The following is a 27,736-nucleotide window of genomic DNA, read 5'->3' as shown; positions in this document are numbered from 1 at the left end:
AATCCCGACGTGTGGGCCTTTCATCCGTATTTCCTGATAACCCCCTGCAGAAATAGACAAACACCAAAACTTGTGGAATTCTGTCAGATAAAACCCTAAGTCTACATGTTTATTTCATTTGGATCCTTTTCTTTGTTTATTTGGTAATTAAATTTGATACTTAAGGACTGTCAACAGAGTGCACAAGGAAACATGGTTTAAAGATGAATCCTAATAAGTGTGCATTTGGTGTATCGGCGGGGCAATTTCTTGGTTTCATGGTGCATCAGAGAGGAATTGAAATTAGTAGGAGATCTATTGATGCCATTAACAAAATAGTTGCTCCTACCAACAAAACTGAACTCCAGTCTTTGATCGGCAAGATAAATTTTATCAGACGATTTATATCTAATTTGTCTGGTAAAATTCGTGCTTTTAGTCCTTTACTTAAATTGAAAGCCGATCAAGAGTTTGTGTGAGGAAAAGAGCAACAATCAGCTTTGGATGAAATCAAGAATTATCTAACAAATCCTCCAGTTCTAATTCTACCTCAACAGGGGAAGCCTTTCAAATTATATTTGTCTGCCGATGGGATGGTCATCCGTTCGGCTTTGATTCAAGAATTTGAAGGGAAGGAGCGTGTGATTTACTATTTAAGTAGAAGACTGATTGATGCTGAGACCAGGTATTCGGCAATCGAAAAGTTATGTTTGTGCTTATACTTCTCATGTACTAAGTTGAGACATTATTTATTATCGGCTGAATGCACTGTTATATGCAAAGATGATGTAGTCTGATACATGTTGTCTATGCCGATTATGAGTGGTAGAATCGGCAAATGGATTTTGGCGTTGTCGGAATTTGATCTACGTTACGAATCGGCTAAGGCAGTTAAAGGGCAGATTATGGCCGATTTTGTGACTCAACATTGCGGTGTAGTGGAGACTTTGGAAATTGTTCCTTGGATGCTCTTCTTTGATGGATCTACGTGTGACCGGGGGGCAGGAATCGGTATAGTATTAATTTCTCCTCAGGGAAAGAAGTATGAATTCTCTTTGCCGATTGTTGCCACATCAACAAATAATCAAGCTGAATATCAAGCTTTGATCAAAGGGTTGGAATTGTTAAAAGAAGTTCATGCTGATGCTGTTGAAAGCTTCGGAGATTCTATGCTTGTCATAAATCAATTGGCTAGAATTTTTGAATGCCGAAGCGAGGTCCTGATAATCTATTATGAAAAAAGTATGCAACTATTGAAGGAATTCAAGGATTTCCGATTAGAATATGTTCCTCGATTACATAATGAGGAGGCTAATCGGTTGGCTCAGCATGCCTCGGGATATCAACCCATATTAAACGCGTTATCGGCAATCAGTGCCGATGATTGGAGAAGGGAGATCCTTGATTATTTGGAAGATCCATCTAAAAAGATTGAGAGGCGTGTCAGGTTTCAAGCTACCAAGTATGTACTCCTTGGGGATGTGCTATATTATCGAACAATAGATGGAGTTCTTCTCAAGTGCTTAGGTGATGATTAAGCTAAAAGTTTGATGGGTGAGATCCATGAAGGAGTATGTGGGGCGCATCAGTCAGCTTTTAAAATGAAATGGGTGATTAGGAGAAATGGGTACTATTGGTCGACTATAGTAGAAGATTGCTTTAAATATTTCAAAGGATGTCAAGGATGTCAAAAATTTGGCAATATTCAGAGGGCTCCCACATCGGCCATGAATCCTGTTATTAAACCTTGGCCGTTCCGGGGATGGGCTATTGATCTAATCGGCCAGATTTACCTGCCATCAAGCAAGGGGCATAAGTTCATCTTAGTTGCTACAGATTATTTCACTAAGTGGGTTGAGGCTATTCCTTTGAAGAAAGTAACATCGGCTAATATGATTGATTTTGTGAAAGAGCATATTGTTTACCGATTTGGTATTCCTCAAACAATTACTACCGATCAGGGTACTATGTTTACATCGGGAGAGTTTGATGAATTTGCAATCGGTATGGGGATTAAAGTGTTGAATTCTTCTCCTTATTATGCTCAAGCCAATGGGCAGGCCGAGGCGTCTAACAAAGGAATTATTAAGCTCATCAAGCGAAAAATTGAAGAAAATCCTAGGAGGTGGCATACGTTGTTGAGTGAAGCTTTATGGTCATATCAAATGACATGTCATGGATCGACTAAAGTTTCACCTTATCAGTTGGTGTATGGACACGATGCAGTGCTACCATGGGAAATTAAGACCGGATCTAGGCGACTACCTTTTCAAGACCAGTTGGCTGCCGATGATTATGCTACTTTGATGAAAGATGAGTGAGACAATTTATCAGGGCATCGGCTGAGGGCTTTGATAAGTATAGAAGAAAATAAAAAGAGAGTTGCTAGGTGGTATGAAAAAAAAGTAAAACCTAAGGAGTTTGCCGACGGAGATTTGGTGTGGAAACTAATCTTACCGATTGGGACTAAAAGTTCGAAGTTTGGCATATGGTCTCCTAATTGGGAAGGTCCTTATCGGATAAATCGGTCTGCTCCTAGGAATGCTTATATTTTGGGGACTCTCGAAGGAGTTGAATTTCCCAAAGCTTTAAATGGAAAATATTTAAAGAAGTATTACCCAAGCATATGGGTCAATGCATGAAAGTTTAAGTGCCGATAACATTCCTATCGGCTGGATTAAGATGTATCTGGGAGTGAGTATGATGTTTAAAAAAAAGGATGACGACAACAGTCCTATCGGCTAGACCAAAATAGTCAGCAGTTTCTAAAGACAGAACCAGACATGCCGCCGATGGAGAACTCATATACTCAGCAAGGCTTGGATAGCCGATATGGCGCGCAGACGGATTTGATCGGCTTCTTCTATCTCTCTGATGTCTTCATCGGCACAGCCCTCCACTGGCTTCAACTTCTTCTTCATCTGCAGTGCCTTGCGGGCCTGACTGTTTCGTTCTTGCTAGAGGGTCTTGATCATTTCGGGTAGCTGACTCTCTTCTTGCTGAGCTTGAGAGAGGGTCTCTTCTACTTCCTTGAGCTCTGCCAGTAGGGCTTCCCTTTTTGCCGATAGATCGGAGATCTTCTGCCTTAGTGTCTCCCCTGAGGACTGTAGGATGCCGATGCTCTTGTGCTTCTCATCGGCAAGGCGTTTCACTTGCATTACTTCCTCTGAGAGTCAGCCATGGGTGGCTCTATTGGCAAGGCATTGGGTAGCCTTTTGGTACTAGAGCTGACGGCTCTCCAAATGTGCCGCCTGGAAAAGGATCTCTTCGGCATCGGCAGGGATTTGACCCCTAAGAGCTTTGAACAGAGCCTTGGCTGGATCAGAATCATCGACGAGTTGAGCAGTGTCTTGATGTAGTAGGGCGAGCAGATCTTCCAGCTTTGCTCTGATTTCTGCCGATGAAATCCCTACTACTTGAGAAGAGCTTGCTTCCTCGCCTTCATCATGAGAAATTTTGATGGCGAAGGAAAACAGGCTGTCGGGAGAGTCTTGTTCGTGAAAAGAAAAAGGAGATAAGTTATTTGATGACCAAATATTATTAATATAAAGGATAGGAATTAAATAACTTACATGTTCCAGAGCTATTTCTCGCATGTGGCTAGTTGATGCCGATGGTACCACGGGTTGATCGGCTGGAGTTGCCGATGGAACAATATCAACTGAAAGGATAGTAAAGTTGCTTATAACTTGAAGGAGTAAGTACATCGGTGGTGATGTTGTGAATGGTACTTTACCTTGAGGGGGTACAGTGCTTGTCTATTCTGAAGGAACCACCGATGGCATGATTGGACTCACTGGGTCAGCAGTTTGCTCAAGCACATCGGCTGATGTCTCTTCTGGCTGAGGTGCTTCTTGTGGCTGAGGTGGAGACGGTGCTTGCTGTGTCTGAACTTCTTGGGGATGATTCCACATGAATTGGTGACCCTGGATGAGGAGGAGGAGGCGATGCTGTCTTGTGGCATTTTGCTTGTGACTTGGTGCTTTTGGGGCCTTTTCTCTTGACTTGGCTAGAATGGGGGGCATCGGCACTTGTCTTGGTACTTCTGGTCTTTGCCGATTTGCCAGTTTGCTGATATAACAACAAAAGTTTCATAAGTACAAATGTAACAGAGTATTGATGGAATTTTGGTTGAAACAGTAAAGGTTATCGATGAAGTTCCCATAGCAGCCGATTTATCCTGAAAAGGCTGTGTAAGTATAGAATGGAATCGGTATAAATTGAAGTCAGGGATTTACGTTGAAAGCTTATGCCAAAGTAGTAGCAGCAACCGATGGAGATGTCTTTGCTCGTCTGGTGGTGATCTTCTTGAAACGCACATTCCGGTGCATTAGAGCCGCCAGGCTTGGTGCATTGTTGCCGATCAGAAAAATCGGGCTCGATGGAAGGAGTTCGATCTGTTTTCCGCTCCTACTGACTGTCGGTGGTGTATCGTCGACCTGTTTAAAAGGGAGGAAGTAAGTTACCAATAAGAATAAAAGTAATGAAAATATTGAAGCATCGGTTGAAGACTTACAGTGTTCTCAGGGACTTTGTACTTGGGGTCGATCATGCCGCGATATGTGAGAGCCGATCTGCAGAACAGATGTTCTTTCCACTCCTCCCACCATTGTTTGTATGCTTGAGTAATGAAGAGAGCTGGAATCCAGGCCGATAAATCGATGTCTGACGTATCGGCATTTGGCGGGAGTTGGGCTATTCTGATCCACTCAAGGCCGCTGGTTATGGTCTCCCTTGGCTTCCCCACATCGGCATAGCAGAGTGCAATCGGCAGCTATCCAAAGGCCAGTTGGCGAGCCAGTGCTGATGGATTGTAGAACTTATAGGTGATGCTGGAGGTTTTCCCACTGCCAAATAAGTTCAGTGGTATGGCTCTCGGAGTGATAATTGCTATCATCTGATCGTGGTCCTTGTTGAGGGTATTATCAAAGGGGTGGAAAGTGAGTGGGAATTTGGTTTCTGTATCCTCATAAGGCATCTGTCAAGGATATTAGTAAGGGGTACCCCAACTAATGTCCTTGTCGAGATTATCCATACACAAATCGAGGCTTCCAATTCGACGCCCTCTCCAGCTGTGCGTACGGTCCTCGATGACCACAGCCTCGAAGACGGAAAGGGCGTCCTGCGAATCGACTAGAGCCCGAGCACAGGTTACCGTCGAATACGGAAACAGGCTCGAGCGAATCGGAGAGCGTCGAGCGCAAGGACACCGCCCGCCGCCTGACACGGGCACGAGAACCAGGGCATTTAATGCGCCTGTCGCGTTCTCACCTAACACGCCGGTCACGGGAAGCGTGATAGGGAATAGGCACCCGTCTCGTCATTCTTTTTATAGCCTTCCCCACCAAAAAATCTAGAGCATGTCAGGACGCACGAAGCGGGGATGGAACGTCTAATCAAGACCCCCACGAGACATCCAAGGTCAGCGCTCTGGCTGGCAGGGCGTTACACGGCGTCCGACCCTCGACCAGACACGTTTCCATCCCGAGGAAGGGTTGGGCATCGAAAGACAACACTACACCTACTCCGACGTATCTGCCGCCATAACGTACAGGCGTGCGATAGATAAACCAGCCCAAGACGGCACACAGAGCAGGATACAGGGGCACGCGTAATCATCATCAAGCTACCAGGATGGGACGGCTCGAGACCACACCGGTACGGAGGCCTCGAGTAGGTCAGCGCGCCATACCGCTATCGACCGCTACTCTGACGCCTATACTTGTACCCTAGGCTTCTCCTTGGAACTATAAAAGGGGAGGCCCGGGAAGAGATACATGATCACGCGATACAACTCAACACACCAGCCATACATAGTAGTGAGAATCACATCACCACACTCCACGCTTGTATCCACCCCTGTACAAGCACTTAGGTGCAAAATAATACAAACTCTCCCTCCCCCGCTGGACGTAGGGCCTTCTCTTGCCCGAATCAGGATAAATCTTTGTGTCTTTTTGCATCACCATCTGGAAACGGGAGCACGCATACAAATTCACTAGTTGGTGTGACCCGCCGGGGGAAAACACCGACAGCATCCATGCCCACTGGTCTTTGGTCAGACCCTCATAAAGAGTCTGGAAGAATCGGCTGACCTGGTCTTCATTGCCACCGGTACCAGGTAAGACTATGGCGACCTCACCATAATTCAAGGGAGGGTGAGTTGCTGATTCTTCCTCGTCTAGTTCATAATCTTCGGCTATGTCCCTGGGAAAGCGCTGTGCAAAAGATCGAATCCAAGGCGCTTATGCATATGAACACTGAGCCACATATTGATGAACCACCAAGGTCCCCCTAAGTTGCCGATGGTTTGGCCTAGCAGGAGTTTCTCAGTTACCTGGTGGAGAAGGTGATAGATAGAGCCAAGCAAGTATCGGCCAAGAGGAAATCGGCCGCCATCGGCCAGTCTTTCTGTTGCTGATAGATAGACAGAGGTTGGCCCTACCGATCGGCAACAGAAGACGAACTTATCTAACCACATGTTTAGAAAAATAGCATGTTCCCTCTGTTCGACTGGCCCTGTTTTTTGGTACTTCTGGATGTATCCCGACCAACCGCCTGTGTTACGGGTTTCTACTTTGTGCTCGGGTTTGCAGTCATATAGATGGTTATCATCGGCATATGATATGTCCAAACCAGTAAGCATCAGCACATCGGCTAAAGTGGGGGATGTTGACACTAGCTAACACCACTTGAATACTAGGTTGTCATCCCCAGCATGGTGCCAGAGTGTACTGTTGACACCATTTTTGGACACGTAGCCAGGATCGGTAGAGTGTAGATCGACAAGACAGGACAACAGTAACTGGTCTGCAGGAGAGTTGCCGATGAGGTTGGTTGCCGATGAAGGGACAGCTGAATGTGACTAAGTCCATGGGTGGTAATGTGTTTATGCCGATAGTCAGCATTAACCTGTGCCGATGGCTAGGATGAGGGGTCTGCCGATGATTTGGAAGAAGAACCTAAAGGTTGCTGATTGGCCTGTGGTGATGTCCCAGTTCGTCACGGGAGGATAGCAGGGTATAAATGTAGACCCTAGGGCCTTGTAATCAAAAATCTATCAATCAATCAAACACAAATTTTTACTCATATTCCAGCATCTACCTTTTTGACGACTTCGTCATATTTTCCTTTTTTCATTACGAGTTCTTAGGAGTTCGTCGACTTAAGCTCGGCGTATTCTCAAGTTCCGCGTGAATACCTCTTGGCCGTGGCATCCGGGCGCATCGCTGTTGTCGGGACCAAAGTATTCGAGTTATCACCTTTGCCGATAGTAAGGTCAAATCGGCTGGCACGCCTTAACGTTTGAACCGGGTGTTAGCCCTTTGTGTTTGCAGATCCAGCTTTGGCATCAACACATCTTTTGGCACGCCCGGTGGGACCAGAATCAAGATCAAGATCAACATGTCGACTACTGAGTTTGATCAGGAGAACTTCATCCCCGTGATGGAAGCCAATCTCAAGGATGAGCAGAAGCAAGCTATTGCAAAAGCCATGGAGGATTACAAGCAGCAATGTTTGAGGTCCTTCAGCATCAACAGGAGCGGCGAAGTGATCCACAAGGAAGCACTGTTGATGCCTCAGCAGGTTACTTTTGACGCCAATCCTGGTAAACTCCAAGACATGGTTGATAATGCTATCAACCGTGCTTTGATCAACCAAGCTGGTGTGCTGTCCAATATGGTTTTCAATGTCGTGGCTAGAACTTTCAAAGAAGGACAATTGCCACCGAATTATGTGGGCCCTGTCTACCATCAGCCAGGATCGACAGTGGTTACGGCTCCACCGGCTGCTACAGCCGCTGCGGGTACAGAAACTACTATTCCTCCAAGCACGCTAGGAGTCTCTAATGCGCAGTCCACGCCGATGTCGTCCAATCCATCAACATCAGATGAATCGATCAAGCTTACTACAGATCTATTGGCATCGGCAATGTCGGGATCCGTTTCTCCTAATTGGTGGGGTTTTGGTATGCCCCCAGAATACTTGTTGAAGACACCTGGCACATCTCAGACAGCTGATATGAGAGGCAAGGCTCCTATGGCATCGACACCTCCAAATATGCCGATGAATCAGAGTCCCCAGTATACTACGACCACTACTGCAAGGCCTTACACTGGGAATTCTGAAGCTCCAACGTTCCAGATGCCTAACGCATCGGCAGATTCAATGCTGACGCAATAGAGGTTTATGACTCAGCCGGGGTATGTCAATTCAATGATGATGCCCAATTACCAGTCATCGGCAGGTCCTATGCCGATGAATGCTAATAATGGATGGCCTGAGCAGCAAGTTTTTCCACAAATGTCCCAATAGAGTCATCAGGCTACAGGGTTCCAACAAAGGCTAGATCTACCCTGGATTCCAGAACCAATGGTTGGTCAATCAGCCGATGAATCTCGGCCAGCAGATCGGTGGCCAGCAGTTTGGTGGTCCACATCTTGGTGGTCAACAGATCGGCGGTCAGCAGATTGGTGGCCAAATGATTAACCCAATGTACCATGCAGATCGTGCACTGCACAGGCACGTGGAAGCCCATCAGCAGGTGCCAGATCCACAACCGCCTCATCGGCAAGATGCCGATGCTTATTGGGCCGATAAGATTGCTGAAGTAATGAGAGATCAATTTGGGATTAAACCAAAAGTCAATACTTACTCTTATCGGACACCGTATCCTCCTGCATATGATTTAATCCCACTTCCAAATCGGTACAAGGTACTAGATTTCACCAAGTTTTCTAGACAGGATGATACATCAACTATGGAGCATGTTAACAGATGCATCATCCAATGTGGAGAAGCTGCTAACAGGGACGAGTTAAGGGTTTGGTTGTTCTCATCGTCATTGTCTGGATCGGCATTCATCTGGTTTATATCGTTACCTCCCAACTCGGTAATTACTTGGGCCGATCTAGAGAAGCAATTCCACAAATACTTCTTTTTTGGGGTCCATGAGAAGAAGATCACTGATTTGGTCAAATTGAAGCAACGCAATGATGAATCGGTTGAGAGCTTTGTGCAGAGAATACGGGAGGTCAAGGACAAATGCTATAGTCTGGTTTTGGACGATTGGCAGCTTGCCGATTTGGCTTTCTAGGGTTTATTGCCGCACATCAGGGACAAATATGCATCTCAGGAGTTCGAAAGCTTAAGTCATTTGGTGCAGAGAATTTCTGATCAAGATATCAAGCCCTTTGAACCCAAGAGAGCTTGGAACAAAAAGGTGTCGTTTGTTGATGAGGCGGCAAGCTCAGATTCTGATGAAGAACCAGTTATCGGCTTGGCAGAATGGGTAAAGAATAAGAAACCGATGTCTTCCTCTTTTGGGCATAAAGAGCCAGAAAAGTTCGCATTTGACATCACCAAAGCCGATAGGATATTTGACTTTCTACTTCAGGAAGGTCAGATCAAATTGTCACCCAATCATGTAATCCCATCGGCTGAAGAATTAAACAAGATGAAATATTGCAAGTGGCACAATGCAACCTCTCACGGCACCAATGAGTGCAAAGTTTTCAGGCAACAGCTGCAATCGGTATTAAATCCGGGAGGATTAAATTTGATAGTTCCAAAGCCCAGAAGCCGATGAAGATCGATCAACATCCTTTCCCAACAAACATGCTGGACGCAAAGGGAAAGGCCAATGTCTTGACATCAGAAGCGGCTGAAAGAAGTGCATCGGTAGATCCTCAGCATCAGATTACCACTGCCGATGCAAAAGGGAAAGGCTTGATCCATGATGGAACTAACTTAGGAAGGCCTCCCCGATCTGTTATTGTAATAACTCACAGAAGGCCTCGGGAGACTTGGCAGCAACGTGAGGATCGGTATCGGCGCCAGCAAGAGGACTATCATCGGGAAGAAGAAAGACGCCGACAAGAGTGGAATTGGCATAGGGATCACTAGAATTGTCCATTCTTTATTCATTGTTGGGAGGAAAATATCAAGCTTCCTACTGTCAGAGACTGCCCAGAATGTAATGGTTATGATCGGTATGACAGATCAAATCGACAGTATCAGAACAATAACCGCCGGTTTGATGGGCCGATTAGGGGGAGAGCGTCGGTTCATGACCAACTGGGGGGCAGGCTCAGTGTGCACGACAGGCTTGGTGATCGTGTTGAATATTTTCTGAGGAACCAGGAAGAGCTTGAGGAGATGGCTAATGCACGGGTTACCGATGAGTTCATATTCTGCAGGGATGCCAATACTTATCGGATGGAGTTAAGGGAAAATCGTCGCCCATCGGTAAAGCAACAACAACTTCCTCCATGGTGTCCAGAGGGGTGATCCTAAGGGAAAAGGTCCATCGGCAGATGTCAACATGGTATTTATGCTGCCGATGGAATTTCTTGCGCCGTCCAGTGATGATGAGTTGGAGTTTTCCGACCAAATAGCTCAGCTGGCTCTGGATCCGATGACGGCCATCTTCGAGAAACCTGCCGACGATGAAAGGCAACATCTTAAGGCTCTGTTTGTCAAAGAAAGAGTGGATGGTCAGCCAATGACCAAGATTTTAATTGATGGTGGAGCTGCCATCAATATCATGCCATATGCAGTGTATCGGAAGCTTGGAAAAGGGGATCAAGATTTGACCAAGACCGATATGATGTTAAAAGACTTCGAAGGAAATGTGTCTCCAGTTAAGGGAGCAGTTTGTGTCGAGTTGACCATCGGCAGCAAAACTTTGCCGACGACTTTCTTCGTGATCAGTGGGAAAGGTGCCTATAATCTGTTGCTAGGGAGAGATTGGATTCATGCCAATTGTTGCATCCCATCTACAATGCACCAATGCTTGGTTCAGTGGGTAGGTGACAAGATTGAGATTGTCCCAGGGGATTCTTCTTATGTCATTGCATCGGCAGAGGCAGACACCTATGAAAGAACTAGGTGTATTTCAGGAGAAGTTTGGGAAAAAGATTTCCTCAAAGTTGCCGATTATGAAATTCCACCGATCCAAGCAGTCGGTTCTGATGAGGAGTTTTAATGGATAGGTTCGCCGATGATGGAAAATTAGGCCAGGGATTCACATCGGCCGATGATTTGGTAGAGATAGATATAGGTAGTGGTGATAAGCCTAGACCTATTTTTATCAATGCTAAGTTAAATTCTGAGTGTAAGCAACAGTTAACCGATTTGTTAAAGGAATATAAAGATTGCTTTGCTTCGGATTATAATGAGATGCCTGGTTTAGACCGATCAATTGTTGAACATCGGTTGCCTATCAAGTCTGGATTTCGGCCACATCAACAGCCAGCTCACAGATGTGATCCTAATATTTTTCCTATTATTAAGGCCGAAATAACCAAACTTATTGAAGCTAAATTTATTCGGCAGTGTCGGAATGCCGAGTGGCTTTCCAATGTGGTTCCAGTCTACAAGAAAAATGGGAAGCTTCGGGTTTGCATTCATTTCAGGAATCTCAATAAAGCTATGCCGATGGATGGCTACCCAATGCCAGTTGCCGATCTATTGGTTGATGCTGCGGCTGGGCATCAGATCATCAGCTTTATGGATGGTAATGCAGGATATAATCAAATATTCATGGCTGAAGAAGATATTCGACAGACTACATTTAGATGTCATGGTCATGTTGGGTTGTTTGAATGGATAGTCACGACCTTTGGCCTGAAAAATGCTGGTGCTACTTATCAAAGGGCAATGAATTTTATATTTCATGAGTTCATCGGCAAGCTGGTGGAAATTTATATTGATGATGTGGTGGTTAAATCTGGAGACTTCACAAAACATCATGCCGATTTACGAAAAGTGTTAGAATGCACAAGGAAGCATGGTTTGAAGGTGAATCCAAATAAGTGTGCATTTGGTGTATCGGCAGGACAATTCCTTGGTTTCATGGTGCATCAAAGGTGGATTGAAATTAGTCGGAGATCCATTGATGCTATCAACAAAATAGTTGCTCCTACCAACAAGACTGAGCTCCAGTCCTTGATCGGCAAGGTAAATTTTATCAGGAGGTTCATATCTAATTTTTCTGGTAAAATTTGTGCTTTCAGTCCTTTACTTAAGTTGAAAGCCGATCAAGAATTTGTTTGGGGGAAAGAACAACAATTGGCCTTGGATGAAATCAAGAATTATTTGGTAAATCCTCCAGTTATGATTCCACCTCAGCAAGGGAAGCCCTTCAGATTGTATTTGTCTACCGATGGAATGGTCATTGGTTCGGCTTTAATTCAAGAATTTGAAGGGAAGGAACATGTGATCTACTATTTAAGCAGAAGGTTGATTGATGCTGAGACCAGCTAATGGGCAGGCCGAGGCGTCTAACAAAGGAATTATCAAGCTTATTAAGCGGCGGATTGAAGAAAATCCTAGGAGGTGGCACACGTTGTTAAATGAAGCTTTATGGTTGTACCGGATGACTTGTCATGGATCGACCAAGGTCTCACCTTATCATTTGGTATATGGGCATGATGCAGTGTTACCTTGGGAAATTAAGACTGGGTCTTGGCAATTATCTTTTCAAGACCAATTGACTGCCGATGATTACGCTACTTTGATGACAGACGAGCTGGATGATTTAGCAGGGCATCGGCTAAGGGCTTTGATGAGTATAGAAGAGAATAAGAAGAGAGTTGCTAGATGGTATCATAAGAAGGTGAAGGCTAAAGAGTTTGCCGATGGAGACTTAGTATGGAAGCTAGTCTTACCGATTAGGACTAAAAGTTCAAAATTTGGGAAGTGGTCTCCCAATTGGGAGGGTTCCTATCGGATAAGTCGATCGGCCCCTGGTAATGCCTATATCTTAGAAACTCTTGAAGGAGTTGAATTTCCCAGAGCATTAAATGGCAAATATCTAAAGAAGTATTACCCAAGCATATGGGTCGATGCATAAAAGTTTAAGTGCCGATAACATTCCTATCGGCTGGATCAAAATGTATCTGGGACGGACTTAATGTTTTAAAAGGTGCCGATAACAGTCCTATCGGCTAGACCAAAACGTTAGGAGTGAAGCAAATATGTTGCCGATGAAAGATTCACATGTTCAACAGCGCCTGGATCGCCGATATAGCGCGCAGACGGATCTGGTTGGCTTCTTCTATTTCCTTCACATCATCATCGGCAGAACCCTCTATTGGCTTCAGCTTCTTTTTCATCTACAGCGCTTTGCGGCCATGCGCATTTCGTTCTTGTTCAAGGAGTTTGATTGCCTCAGGCAGCTGGCTTTCCTCTTGTTGAGCTTGGGACAAGGCTTCTTCTACTTGCTTGAGTTCTGCCAACAGGGCTTCTCTTTTTGCCGACAGATCAGAGATCTTGTGCTTCGGTGCATCTCCTGAGGACTTTAGGATGCCGATGTTCTTGTGCTTCTCATCGGCAAGGAGCTTCACTTTCATCATCACCTCAGAAAGCTGAGCCTGAGCAGCTCTGTCGGCAAGATGCTGAGTAGCCTTTTGATATTGCAGCTGACGAGTCTCTAGATGTGCAGCTTGAAAAAAGGTATCTTCAGCATCGGTAGGAATTTGGCCTCTGAGGGTCTTGAACAAGGCCTTGGCTGGGTCGGAGTCATCAACCAGTTGGGCAGTATCTTGATGAAGGAGGACTGATAACTCTTCTAATTTTGCCCTGATTTCTGCCGATGTGATTCCAACTGCTCCAGAGGAACTTGCCTCCTCGCCTTCATCTTTAGAGATGTCGATGGCAAAAGAAAACAAACTGTCGGGGGAGTCTTGTTCCTGAAAAGGAAATAAAATAAGTTATTCTATGGTCCGGTATTGATGAATAATATAGATAGAGATTAGGTAACTTACTTGTTTCAGGGCAATCTCTCGCCTCTGACTAGATGGAGCCGATGGAACCACGGGCTGATCGGCTGGGGTTGCCGATGGAACTATGTCAGGTGAAAGATTAACGGAACCGATTATAAGATAGGAAAAATAGGTTCATCGGTAATGATTCCATAGAGGGTATGTTACCTCGAGGGGGAGCAGTACTTGTTTGAATGGAACAAACAACCGATGCTATAATTGAACTTGCTGGATCGGCAGTTTGCTCGTACACGTCAGCCGATGTGTCTTCTGGCTAAGGCTCCTCTGGCTGGGGTTCTTCTGCCTGAGGTTCTTCTTGTGGCAGAGGGGAAGGTATCTGCTGTGTCTGAACTTCTGGAGAAGAAGGAGAAGATTCCACTGGGATCGGTGACTGTGGAGGAGGAGAAGACACTGCTGTTCTCTGGCGCTTTGCCTGGGGTCTGGTACTCTTGGAGCTTTTCCTCTTTGGTTGACTGGACTGGGGGGCATTGGCACTTGCACTTCTGGTCCTTGTCGATGCGCCGGTGTGCTGATACAACGATGAAAATTCGTGAGTACAAGTGTGACAGATGTAAGAATGGAATCGGTGTGGATGGAAGGGTTTGAAGATTTACCTTGAAGGCTTGTGCCAAAGCAGAGGCAGCTACCGATGGAGATGTTTTTGTCCGCTCAGTGGTGACTTTCTTGAGACGTACACCCTGATGCATTATAGCTGCCAAGGTGAGAGCATTGTTGCCGATCGAAGAGATTGGACCTGATGGAAAAAGATCGATCGGCTTGCCACTCCTGCTGACCGATGGTGGTGTGTTGTCAACCTGCATATGACAAAGAAAAGGGGTTACCGACTGAAAAGGACAGTGAAGAAATTAAAACATCGGTATTAAGATACTTACGGTATTGTCAGGGACTTTGTACTGAGGATCAATCATGCCACGGTATATGAGAGCCGATCTGCAGAACAAATGTTCCTTCCATTCTTCCCACCATTGTTTGTACGCCTGAGTAATGAAGAGGGCCGGAATCCACACTTATAGATCTACATCTGTATCGGCACTCGGTGGTAGTTGAACTATCGTGGTCCACTCGAGAAGGCTAGTGATGGTTTCCCTGGGTTTTATCACATCGGCATAATAGAGTGCGATCGGTAGCTGACCGAAAGCTAGTTGACGGGCTAGTGCCGTTGGATTGTAAAACTCATAGGTCTGGTTGGAGGCTTTCCCACTGCCAAAAAAGTTTATTGGTATAGCTCTGGGAGTGATCAGTGCCATCATCACATCGTGATCCTTGTTGAGAGCATCATTGAATGGATGGAAGACCAAAGGAAACATGGTGTCTGGATCTTCATAAGGCATCCATGCTCGCTGTTCTCTCGTCAGGCCTTCGTATAGGGTCTGGAAGAATCGGCTGACCTGGTCTGCATTGCCACCTGTGCCAGGTAGAACTATGACAGCCTTGCCAAAGTTCAGATGAGGACGAGTTGCCGATTCTTCTTCATCCAATTCATAATCTTTGGCTATATCCCTAGGGAAGCGTTGTGTGAAGAGGTTGAATTCAAGTCGCTTGTGCATATGGAGACTGAGCCACATATTGATGAACCACCAGGGGCCCCCTAAGTTGCTGATGGATTGGCCGAGTAAGAGTTTTCTGGCTACTTGATGGAGGAGATGGTAGGCAGAGCTAAGCAAGTATCGACCGAGGGGAAATCAGCCACCATTAGCTAATCTCTCTGCTGCCGATAGGTAGACAGAGGTTGGTCCTGCCGATCGACCACAGAACACAAATTTGTCCAGCCACATGTTCAGAAAGGTGGTTTGTTCCTTTATGTTGACAGGCCCCGTTCTACGATACTTCTGAATGTACCTAGACCAACCGCCGATAGAGCGGGTTTCCACCTTGGCACTAGGAGTGGTGTCAAATATGTGACTACTATCGGCAGTGGATACATCTAAGCCGGTGAGCATAAGCGCATCGGCAAGAGTGGCAGAAGCAGGGCCATGACCGAAGACGAAGGCATTAAGTGTGTCTGACCAGAAATATGATGCAGCAATCAGCAGCGATTCATTCCTATGCATATCGGCATGAGATAGCCTAATGCACTGGTCTAGTTTTCGTTCACCCCACTGAACCTCATTCGAATGACTGACTCTCAAGAACCAATCCTTCCATCCCACAGTAGGACTGGGCCAGGAATGGAAGGTATCTTTCCACAGATCTAGAGAAAAATTCTCGGCTCTAAAGGGGATTCTGTTTGTTTCTGCGTTGATCAGATCGGTGGGATCTGGGTTCCCTAGCGGACCGAGACATTGGAGGTGTGGCTGATCGGTAGGGATGACAATTTTATTGGACAGATCCTAATGGTTTTTGGGGTAAAAAGAAGAACAAAAGAAAGAAAAAGAGAAGAATGTTCAGTAAAATAAATTGCGGATGAACAAGGATATGGTAAAAGTACAAGAGGTAGGGTGATGAACTGACCTCGGGAACAGCAAAGTTGATGGCCATCTCCTCACGAAGAAGATGATCGAAGATTTTGAGGTTGGTGAAGAAAGATCTTTGTTGGGATTCTTGGAGCTCTCAAACAGCGCCGCCGCCAGAAAAGTAAAGTTGGAGCTGTAGAATGATTCGATGGGGAAGGAGTACCCGAGAAGGAACTTTTTATAGGACAAAACGGGCAGGGGCAGATCTAAGTTATCTCTTCGCCGTATCCGTAAAATCCGAGAGTACTCAGGTGGATATGGTAACTGTTCGCACGGTAATCAAGGGATTGTGCAGGTGATTTGACAGGAAGCGGTCATAATCTAGAGATATTTCACTGTGCGGGATTTCCTGGTCGGTCCATCGGCAGCGCCTTGTAACGGTAATATTGCCGGTAGGCGAATAAAGTGGAGATTTCCGTTTGGGAGGTTGAGATATTTCACTGTGCGGGATTTCCTGGTTGGTCCATCGGTAGTTTCTTGTAACGGTAATATTGCTGATGGGCGATTAAAGTGGAGGTGTCCGTTTGGGAGGTTGAGGAATTCGAGGAATCTGCGGAAGAATCGGGCCAAGGTTGTTCGGATTTAGACTGTTGACTGCCAAATTAGGAGAATTAATTGCGGAAAGGCATCATTACTGCAGAGAATTTCGGAGCATTAGTGATTTCATACTCCGAAATTGGGGGGCATGTGCTGACACTGTTTTTGGACACGTACCCAGGATCGGTGGAGTGTAGATCGGCAAGATAGGACAACAATAACTGGTCTGTAGGAGAGTTGCCGATGAGGTTGGTTGCCGATGAAGGGACAGCTGAATGTGACTAAGTCCGTGGGTGGTAATGTGTGCCGATAGTCAGCATTAACCTGTGCCGGTGGCTACGATGAGGGGTCTGCCAATGATTTGGACGAAGAACCTGAAGGTTGCTGATTTGCCTGTTGTTCTGTCCCAGTTCGACATGGGAGGATAGGTTTATGTTTTCCTTAGTTGTTTAAATCGTTTTTATACGGATTCTGTTTAATTTGGAATTCAAGTTCTAGTCGTGTCTGATTGTAGCTCTTTGAGCAGGGTATAAATGTAGACCCTAGGGCCTTGTAATCAAAAATCTATCAATCAATCAAACACAAATTTTTACTCATATTCCAGCATCTACCTTTTCGACGACTTTGTCATATTTTCCTTTTTTCATTACGAGTTCTTAGGAGTTCGTCGACTTAAGCTCGGCGTATTCTCAAGTTCCGCGTGAATACCTCTTGGCCGTGGCATCCGGGTGCATCGCTGTTGTCGGGACCAAAGTATTCGAGTTATCACCTTTGCCAATAGTAAGGTCAAATCGGCTGGCACGCCTTAACGTTTGAACCAGGTATTAGCCCTTTGTGTTTGCAGATCCAACTTTTGCATCAACATGTACAAAGGTATTTATAAATGTAAAGGCTCTCTAGAAAATAATCTATTCTATCCGCAAGCACACAGATAAAACACCTCATTGTAGCATTTCACCAGGATAAGTATACCAGGTATCGTTATTTATAATTTTGCTTAAGAGGATAAAGGGATGAAATTAAGATAAGGATAAATCTATCAAGGCATAGACTAGAGATAAACTTACAAGAACATGATTACTAATGAGAAACTCGTCACACAGTCACTTACTTTGGCAGGGGGTAAACCATAAAGATAATGATAATGAATTATAAGTTCAAGGGTAAATAACACAACGATTAGAAAATAGACTACTCATATATGTAAGGTGACGTCGGATTAGCTAGAGAATGGATTCTAAGTTATCAACTATCTACTAAGTCATAATATACTCTAGTTATCTACAAGATCATATATAGCATAAAAGACTCTTCATTCATGTATAAGGAACATTGCTAAAGTAAATCAGAACATCGCAAGACTTACTCCACAATACCAATTCTGCCTGTCCTATCAACGGAGGGTGGACTATATAAGAATCAATGAAGTTGTCACTATCGCCAACTACCACACGACCCGGCCAATAGGATACATTTGCAGGTAAATAACATCTAAGCACCACGGCAACATGTGATCTACCATTTAACTCCCTCGCGTCAAGAGCTAAGCGCTTTGCAAACTTATACATAAACTCATTATCAATCATAACTATATCAAATATAGAACTAGAGCGAACTAAGAACACAATAAATAAAGACATAATGCAATTAGAACAAAGAATTAGAGAAAGATATGAATATACCAATCTTTATTACCGAAGATCCGAATCCAGAGCGTAGTGCTCTACTTCTCTAATTGCTATCTAATCAAACCTCTAAACTTGAAGGATTAGGGAGTAGCTAATTTTAATTGTCTGTGGGAGAGAAGCTCTAAACCCTAACTTTGATGGCTACCTCTGAATAATGATTTCTTCTCTGCTCCTCTCTCCCCCAGGGGTGGAGAGGCCTTGGTTATATAGTCCTTTCAAGTGAATTTGGGCCGTTGGATCAAACCGACATTGATTGTATGGTTTAGATTCATCCTTTAGGTCGGTGGAGTTTAGTCCCGAAAGAGAGTCCTGATTGGACTCTAACCCTGGGCAGGCGCCCAAGGGGGGTGGGCGGGTGCCCTGCCCCCGAGCCCGATCGTCTTCTCGTTCGTTCCCGTGGCTTCTCGACTCTTCTAGATTGAGGAAAATTGCGCGGCACGTAATTATCTCGTTGTAAACATGACATGTGGGCCTTCTCTCCATATTCTCTGATAACCGCCTGCAGAAATAGATAAACACCAAAGCTCATGGAATTATGTCAAATAAAACCCTAATTCTTGATGTTTGTTGCATATTGATCCTTTTCCATGTTTATTTGATTATTAATTTTAGTACTTAAGGAACGTCAACAAACTCCCCCAAGCTTACCCTTTGCTCGTCTCTGAGCAAACGACAAAACTCAGATGGATCAGGAGTTGCTTTGATGTTTTCTTTCCTCACAGGCTGTAACACCCTAAAAATTCCCTTCTTTAAAATAGTTGAATTTGATTTACTAAGTCAATTTTGGGAGCATCAAAATATAGGAATAATAATAATAATAATTTTTGAGAAATTAAAATTAATATAAGTTAGGAACATGTTGATGCATTCATGCTGCAACATTTATTTATGTGATGTGTGGAATTTTGTAAAGAGTTTTGAATTCCATTTCATTTGAAAAATGAGTTTGAGAAATTGTTTTGGAAAAAAATGGAATTTCCCTTTCCCCCTCTTCTCCCTGGACTCGGCCTTTCGGCCCAACTCCTCCCCCACGCCTTTCCCTTCCCTTCCTGGGCCGCGGCCCAGCCGGCCTTTCTCCCCCTTTCCCCTCTCTCTCACCCGCTGACAGGTCGGGCCCACCTGTCAGCATCATCCCCTCCAAACCGCTTCTCTCCTCCTCTCTCTGAGTTCAGCAACCGTAGCCGCCCGAGCCGCTCCCACGATCCCCACTACTCTCCCCCATGCCTCGGCTTCTTGTGGAGATCGTCCGCGCCTGAGCCGCTCTCCCCCTCCCCTCATTTCGCTTCCCTCGCCCCTGCTACACTCGCCACGCACAGAAAACCATCGCCGGCGACCTCCGCGCGCGCAATCCGAGAATTGGACCGTCCTTGCCGTTTTCGTCGCATTGGTGAGCTTCCCCCCCTTCTCCGCAATCTTCTCGGCCATTTCCGAGGTGCTCGCGTGCTCCCTAGGGTGGACTCGCCTAAGCCCTATGGAGCGCGCCGCTCGGCCCCTTCCCTGGCCGCGTTTTGGCCCAGGGTGGACTCGCCTGCGTCTGCTCTCCCTCTAGGTGTTCTCAGATTTGAGATTGGGGCACCATAGCGCCCGAACGGCCTTCGCCGGTGAGCTCCGCACGGCGGCAATGGCGCGCCGCTGCCTCCCTTCTCCCCTCCGGCCGCCAGCACCCTCTCTCTCCCCTTTTGTCTAATCCTGGCCGACCATCGCCGATCCAACGGCCAGGAAATGCCCATACCCCTTCGGATGGATATTTTGCTAAAGAGCCCCTCCCTTCTTTGCCATTAGAACCCGCAGTCCTTTACACCTTTAGGAAATACGCCTTGCTGTGTTGAAAACGTAAACAATCGCGGCTTGCTTCAAAATACGTTTTGAGTATTTATAGTTTTGCCACTGAGTTTGTTTTGGCCATAAAATATTCGTTTTAGCTCCGATTTGACCCGTTCAAATTGCGTTAGATTCGTAATCATGAGATCTGCGTGTTAGTAAACTTGGTTTAACAATTTGTATCATTTTAATTTTGTGACCCTATTTAATTAATTACTTTTCTAAAGAAAATGTTAGAAAATTCATATCTTCTCTGTTTTAGCTCCGATTCGATCCGTTCAAGTTGCGTTAGTTTTATAATTTCATAAGCTTCACGTTGTTACCTTTGTTGGCTAGATTCACCACTGTTAGATTCCGTAGTTAATTACAAGTCTGTAAACTGCTGTTGAAATCCCGTTAAAAGCGTAACTTTCACGTCGTAACTCCGTTTTCCGTGAATTTCTCGGTGACATGATTGTAGCAGCGTGTAGATGATTTTGGAAAACTTTTATTTAAATTTATTTACTGCTGGTGTACTGTTCTAATTGTAATCTTGTTTGCTTCGTGTATGTCTGTCTCTGATTGTTTGTGTGTTGATGACCGATGATCGAGATTAGATAGTGGGCATTAATTCGGTGATCAAGATCAGAGCCTTGGAAGCAAGTAAGATCAGCAGGACCAGCAGGAGCAATTGGATTAAGGAAAGTATAGCATTTGGGTTTTAATTCTATGACCATGATCTTGTGACTAGATTGATATAAAGCAACAAATGATAATAATGACTTTTTAACAACTTTAGGATTTATTCGTAAGTGATAACCGGGATGAAAGTGCAACCATGAGGGCTATAATGGCTCTAGCTTTAGTCAAGTATGAGTAACTTTTCTAGCTTGTTAGAGGTTACCCGTGTGGCGCAAATGGGTGATAGCAGACCGTGGATCCCCTGCGGGGTAGAATCACATGGACTGACTACCGAAACCAAGCGGCCCTAACTTGTTAGACGAACCTTTGAAAGACTTCATAGTGATCCCTGCCGACCTACCTTGGTAGTGGGTTACGAGGCTGATCACCTCCGGCGAAAGGGTAAATCATGACTCATGGGTAAAGATGTACAACCTCTACAGAGTGTTAAAAACTGGTATACTAGCCGTGCTCACGGTCACGAGCGGCCTTGGGGATTCTTACATTAAGGGTGATGAATCTTGTTGTGTTAAGATACTCATTGTTTATTGTTTAATGCTCTATATTATTTATATCACATTGATCATGAGATTGTGGGATCTATACAATCTAGTTGTTATACTTACGGAGTTCATCTTGGACTCACTCTTGCTATCTCCCCCACACCTCAGGAGAAGTATTGGGCTTGTGATCAACCAGTCAGTTGGATCCTGTAGAGTGCGGTTAACACCCGAAGTTTGGAGTTATCTTCCGTGGTTTGCTGCCTAAGTTTGTTTCTGATTTACTATGTACGCTATATAATTTATGCGTTGTCCTTTGATATTACCCCTTATTTGTAGCTATATGTGAGGCTTGTCTTCTAAAACTCACATATGGTGCATATCTGATTTTGTTCTTAAAATCGGGTGTTACACAGGCACACATGCTTTCATATAAAATTCTTCTAGATTAGAGTGAAGTGTTATGGAGCTTAGTACCTGCACTTAAGTCTTAAGTAATTGAAAGACAAAATAATTAAGTCAAGCACTATTCCTCCTATCTATACTTCACCTTTGTTCCAGAGTTTTTCATAAATTTTCAAAATAAAACTCAGAGTTCCCAACAATGATTCTCTCAAGTCTCTCTATATGTGGTATTTGTGGATCCTTACCAAAATGTCACTTACCTATAGCTAATCGAATATTTAAGTGGAGCTCATAGGAGTGAAAAATAGCTCATACATATATTTTCTAATCGAGCCATGGATCCAAAGTAACTCAGCATATAATTAAATCAAGATGTGCATGTGTGGTGGAGTAAATGATAGTGATGGTAATATGTATAAGTGATGATAAAACTTACTTCTCATTGCTCCTCATATTGCTATCTCTCCTCCTCTTTGATCTTTGCTTTGGGAGAACATGGGCTATCTTTTTCTTTTCTTTTCTCAGGTGGGTTGTAGATACCCCTAATTCTACTGTCGGACACTTGTCCATTTTTTCCGCTCAAGTGGGCATCTTTGTACCCCTAATTCTACTCTGGACACTTGTCCATTTTTATCTCTCGTCTCACTCTTTTTTCTTTCTTTTTCGAGGTTCCGGGCACTTGCCCCTTTTTATTTCCTCGCATATTTTTGCATAACTCATGTCTCTTCTGCATTGGATCTTTTTAGAGAGAGAATAATAATATTTGGGACAGTGAGTGATAATATTTTTAGCAATTTTAAATATTGGTGATGGATGGTGTAGTGGGTGTGTGCAAGTGAATATCTTAATTTAACCACATGAAAAGCTCCTAAGGGTTTACACAGCTCGAACAAACTCAATGTGATTATAAATGTTATAGCAAGTATGGCTGTGGTAGGTAGTTTGTAATGCTAGGAACTCATCATGTGATTTGTAAGTTTTCAAAATAAATCTCCAGAACTTAGTGTAGCAGGAACAAGATAAACAGCAGCTCAAACTTTATATTATGTCCTTCTCTTACCTAGACTTTAATTTTATGATTCCCATAGATAGTAATTTTAGCTTTAGTAATTCCTAGAAGAAATCTAATATAAAAGCTAGGTACTTGAAAGTAAGAAAATAGAGCAACTGTTCATCATTTCCATCATGTATCTTTTTGGTCTTTTTATAGAGATTAACACTTAGCAAATAAATAAGCACACTTGTCTACACACTCTTTTTATTTTGTTTTCATGTTTATAGAATGCAGTAAACTAAAGCAAGAAAATATTTATTCAGTTTTCTAAATTTTTCTCTTAAGATAAAATACTAAAATAGAAAAGAATAAATAAGAAGAGCAAATAAAAACTTACTTGATAAATTCGGAGGAACTCCCCCAAGCTGGATGTTGCTGTCGGTCTTTATTCGATGTTCCAGAATCGCATCATGGTAGTGATGTTGTCGTTCATTGTTATTGTGTCTTGTCTCAGCTCCTGTACTGCAGTGGCATGGTCCTGGTTCTATTTTTGTTGTTCTTCCAGGAGTCGTCCATGTTCTGCTTGCGTATTCTAGATGTCGAGGAGAGTATTGTCGGTACGGGTGAAGAAAGCACCGGCCTCTTAGTAGTAGTCGTTCGTGAAAGCGTAGGAGGCGTCGGAGTATCGTCCTGCATCAAATTGGGGCGGAGGTCTGGATCCTAAAGCTCCATAAGGATCAGTGGAGTACCTGCCCGTATGGAAAGGCGGGTTTGTCCACTGGTGATTTTGGCTCTCCGGCCATGTCTCCTGTGTTGGTTCTTGTGGTTGTGCATGTCGAACCCATAGGTCTCGAAGGACTTGGGGGTTGTAATCGGAATAATGCAGGTGCGCTGCTTCTTCTGGTCCGGGATCAGCTCCATACCAGGTGCATTCTTGATGGGTGGTCATCCTTTCAGATGCCACTCGTTGTGGAGCTCTCTGGTTTACCGGTGTCACTGCAATCTCAATCAAAAAATTTTGAACAACGTAGAGGCCAAGGTTCGGGTTAGGTAACCGAATCTTGCCTTTATCATCATATAGCATATACATTATGTTCCCCTCTTTCTATAACATCCAAACCTGTCTAAATGTGTCATAGCCATGATAAATTCTTAACTCATTTATGAAGTCCATTGATGAATTTTCTAGTAAATGAAGGTTAGAGGCTAGATGAGTGATAAGTGAAGTACATCCTACTGGTCCCTGAAGACTAGGTATACTAAGCCAATGAGAAACCAAAAGTGTAACAGGTGAAGTGGGTACTTTATTAATAGCAGCATATAAAAGTTGTAAATCTCCTACTCTTACTTTCCTAATATCATCACGATAGAAAAGATTATACCCAAGCCATTTGTGGAACATCTTAAGAGTGGGGTGTTCCATGTCACTGGTTCGGGCTTGACTATAAAAATTATCTCTAGATATCTCTCTCCAGAACTAGTCTCTCAAAATTAGGTAGGTCGGAGTCAATGTTTAGGATGCATCTTGAAGAGAAACCAAGATGGTCGCTCAGTTCTCTACAAGACAACATAATCTCTTGTTTGAACATCCGAAAAACAATTCCCCCCTCATAATATTGTAAAGTGCATAGAAATTCGAGGGTGAGAAGACGAGAACCCAGCTCAGTTATATTCCAAAAATTTGTCCAAGCTAGCATCTGGAAAATTAAGTCAAATTCAGTATCCATACCTGTTTCTTGTAGCAAGATTGGATCAAGAGTAGGGGTCTGAATGAAAGCTTTGTTCTTTAGTTGCTGATAGACTTCCTTCTCCCTTTGGGTCTTTAGTCCAAGGTCTCCTATCTTGAGAAGGACCTTGACTTGTTGATTAGATGAAGATGACGGAGCTTGTATAGGTGTTGGGTCGACGCTCATCTCTGATGGGTGTGAGGAGTGTCGGGTTGAACTCCTTGTACCAATGTTCTTGAGAGCATTCCCTGCGTTCTTCATGTTTTTGAACATCCTGTAAACAAAAGTTGGCAAAAACACAACTAGTGGAAAATGTGAGACAAAATGTTGGTGGTCAGCTGTCCGGAATGTCAGTAGTCTAGGGGTTAGTCGTTCAGGACAAGCTTTTATTTTGGCAGAACCTCCCCCTAAACAACTTTTACTTCCACTTTGGACAGCGGGATCACTTTTTACTAGGTGAAACTCACTCTCTCACTAAAAGACTACCAACTTCTTTCCCACTCTTCTCTTTCTCTCTACTCTCTTCTCACTTCACTACAAGAGCTCCTTCTCTGGAAACTGAAACATGTGTGGTTTTCTGGGATGCTTGTGTGAAGAAGATGGAGGTAGAAGGTGGCTATTTATAGGAGGAAGGAAGGGCAGGGCGGGCGCCCTTGGTAGGTGGGCAGGCACCCTTGGTAGGTGGGCGGGCGCCCACTTGTGGTGCTCATCCTGGCTGCCCTTTCTCCACTCCCTCCCTTGCTTAATTCTTACGCAAAATAATAGATCAATGGTGGTGGTTAGTCGGTGGAAAAGTGCTGGTGAGTGGAGATATGTTGGTGGATCAAATAATGTGATGGGATGTATGTGAGGTGTGATGTATGACATGTGGGACCCACGGAGTGTGGGTCATGCTTCTAGAAGGTTGCTATAATTAAATATAATGCAGGAAAATCTATGAGAATTGAAAACTTATTGAAATGGTAATGGAAAAATATTTTTGTGCCACCATAATAATTAATAAATATGGGTTGTAACACACCACAAATATTATTTATATGGGGCTTTTTATTATTATAATAATGCTATGACTAATGCAAGAAGTAACTATGCAAGAAATGATGCCGATAAATACCGATTTACCTCCTGGCGAGGGTTTGGGATTTTTAGGTCCCCCAAGCTGGACCTCCAAATCTTTTAATCTTCTGAATATCTTCCTCCGGAGACGGTGTCTCCAGTGGTTCTTCTTCATGGACATCCTTCACTATAGGGTCTCTTTCTAGTCTGAGCTTGAATGTGAAGTGTTCTTCTTTTCCGTTTATGCTGAACTTGATTTCTCCTTTTCCGACATCAATGTGGGCATTGGTAGTGCTCAGAAATGGCCTTCCAAGGATGATGCACACTTTTGAGTCAGGATTCATGTCCAGTACCATGAAGTCTACTGGCACCAGGAAATCTCTGATCTTGACTGGAATGTTTTCGGTGATGCCCAACGGGTGTCGAACCGATTGATCTGCTAGTTGTAGACACATTGATGTTGGTTCTAGGGTCGTATGCTCAAGCTTTTTGTAGACTGATGCTGGCATCACACTGACACTTGCTCCGAGATCACAAAGTGCATTGTTGAAGTGTTGGTTTTTGATCGAGCAATCAATAGTGGGGCATCCTGGATCCTTCTTCTTCCTTGGTGGTATATTGAGGATGGCCGCACTACATTCTTCTATCAGCTTGATAACCTCAGTGGTGGGCAGTGGTCTCTTCTTGTTAAGAATATCTCTGATGTACTTTGCATATGTAGGTACCTGTATGGCATCAAGCAGAGGTATGTTGACATATAATTTCTGAATGACCTCTACAAAATTACCAAACTGCTCATCTGACTGCATTCCTCTGTTTCTTCTAGGAAATGGCAAATAGTTGGTGTGGTAAAAATCTTTCCTCATTTCTCCAGTTCTTGGTGGTTGTAGCAGGTCTTCTGCTTCAACTTGGCTTTCTTCTTCTATCGCTGCTGGTTGCACTGGTGCTGATGTTCTTTGTTTCTCTTTTGGGTATGGGGGATCTCTGGTGGCTTTACCTCCTTTAGTAGTTATATTCTTTACCTGCTCAATGTTAGTAGCAACAGGCAGTGCAGCAGCTAGCTTTATTAATTTAAGCTCTACCCTTTTATTAAGAGTGTTTTGCTCTTCAAAGGCAGTTAATAGAAAATCCATTTTATTGTGTATATCTTTTAGAGATGATTCATTTGTGTCTAGCCTTTGTTTAACTTCATCATTAATTTTGGTTTGTTGAGCAATTATCTCTTTTAATGAAAGTTGCTTGAAAATGATACCTGAATTCATACCTTTGCTATTGGGTTGACTCGAGGTTGGTTGATATTTGTATGCTGTTTCAATGGCCCTTTTATCTTCTTTGATCTTGGCCCTCTGGTAAATCCAATGGAGCAAATTTTCCATCTTGGTTGATAATGCTTTTACTTCTTCTGGTATTTCTTCAGTTTGATGACATTGTTGAGCTTTATCTTGGAACCAGCTTTGGTTTTCTGCTATCTTATCCAAAAGTATCTCTGCTTTTCCAATTGTAAGATCCAAGAATGATCGTTTAGCAGATGCATCTAGGCACTCACGAGCCTTCTGGGTTAATCCATGGTAGAAGGTCTGCATAAGTAATCATGTGGCCATTCCATGGTGAGGACAATCTGATATGTATCCTTGAAAACGCTCCCATGCTAGTGAAATGGTTTCTGTCTTCTGCTGTTGGAAACTGACAATATCTCCTCTTAAAGCAGTTGTATTTGCCTATAGGGAACAACTTTGATAGAAAGGCATCTAACAAGTTCGTCCAGTTGTTGATGTTATCTTGATGAGTGTAGAACCACTTCCTCGCTTTTCCTTCTACTGAGAATGGAAAAAGGCGAAGCAGTATGACGTCTTTGTCAACTCCGTTGATGTGGATTGTGCTTCCAATCTCTAAGAAATTCTGCAAGTGTGCACTAGCATCTTCATGTGCCTTTCCACGGAATTGTGTAGCTTGTACCAAATTGATGAGGCTTGACTTGAGCTCGAACTCGGGTACTCCTTCTTCTACTGCAAATCTTGGACCAGTTGGAATGTTCTCAAGACTTGGAGCAGAGAATTCTTGTAGGTTCTTCTGTGCCATAGCTTCAGCAAATGGTAGCTAGCTTCTTCTTCTCTTGATTGCTTTGGTTC

Source organism: Sorghum bicolor, chromosome 5 (genome assembly GCF_000003195.3).
Source record: "Sorghum bicolor cultivar BTx623 chromosome 5, Sorghum_bicolor_NCBIv3, whole genome shotgun sequence".
In the NCBI taxonomy this organism is placed as follows: domain Eukaryota; kingdom Viridiplantae; phylum Streptophyta; class Magnoliopsida; order Poales; family Poaceae; genus Sorghum; species Sorghum bicolor.
The sequence above is the reverse complement of the archived record's forward strand: the minus strand, read 5'-3'. Positions refer to the sequence as shown.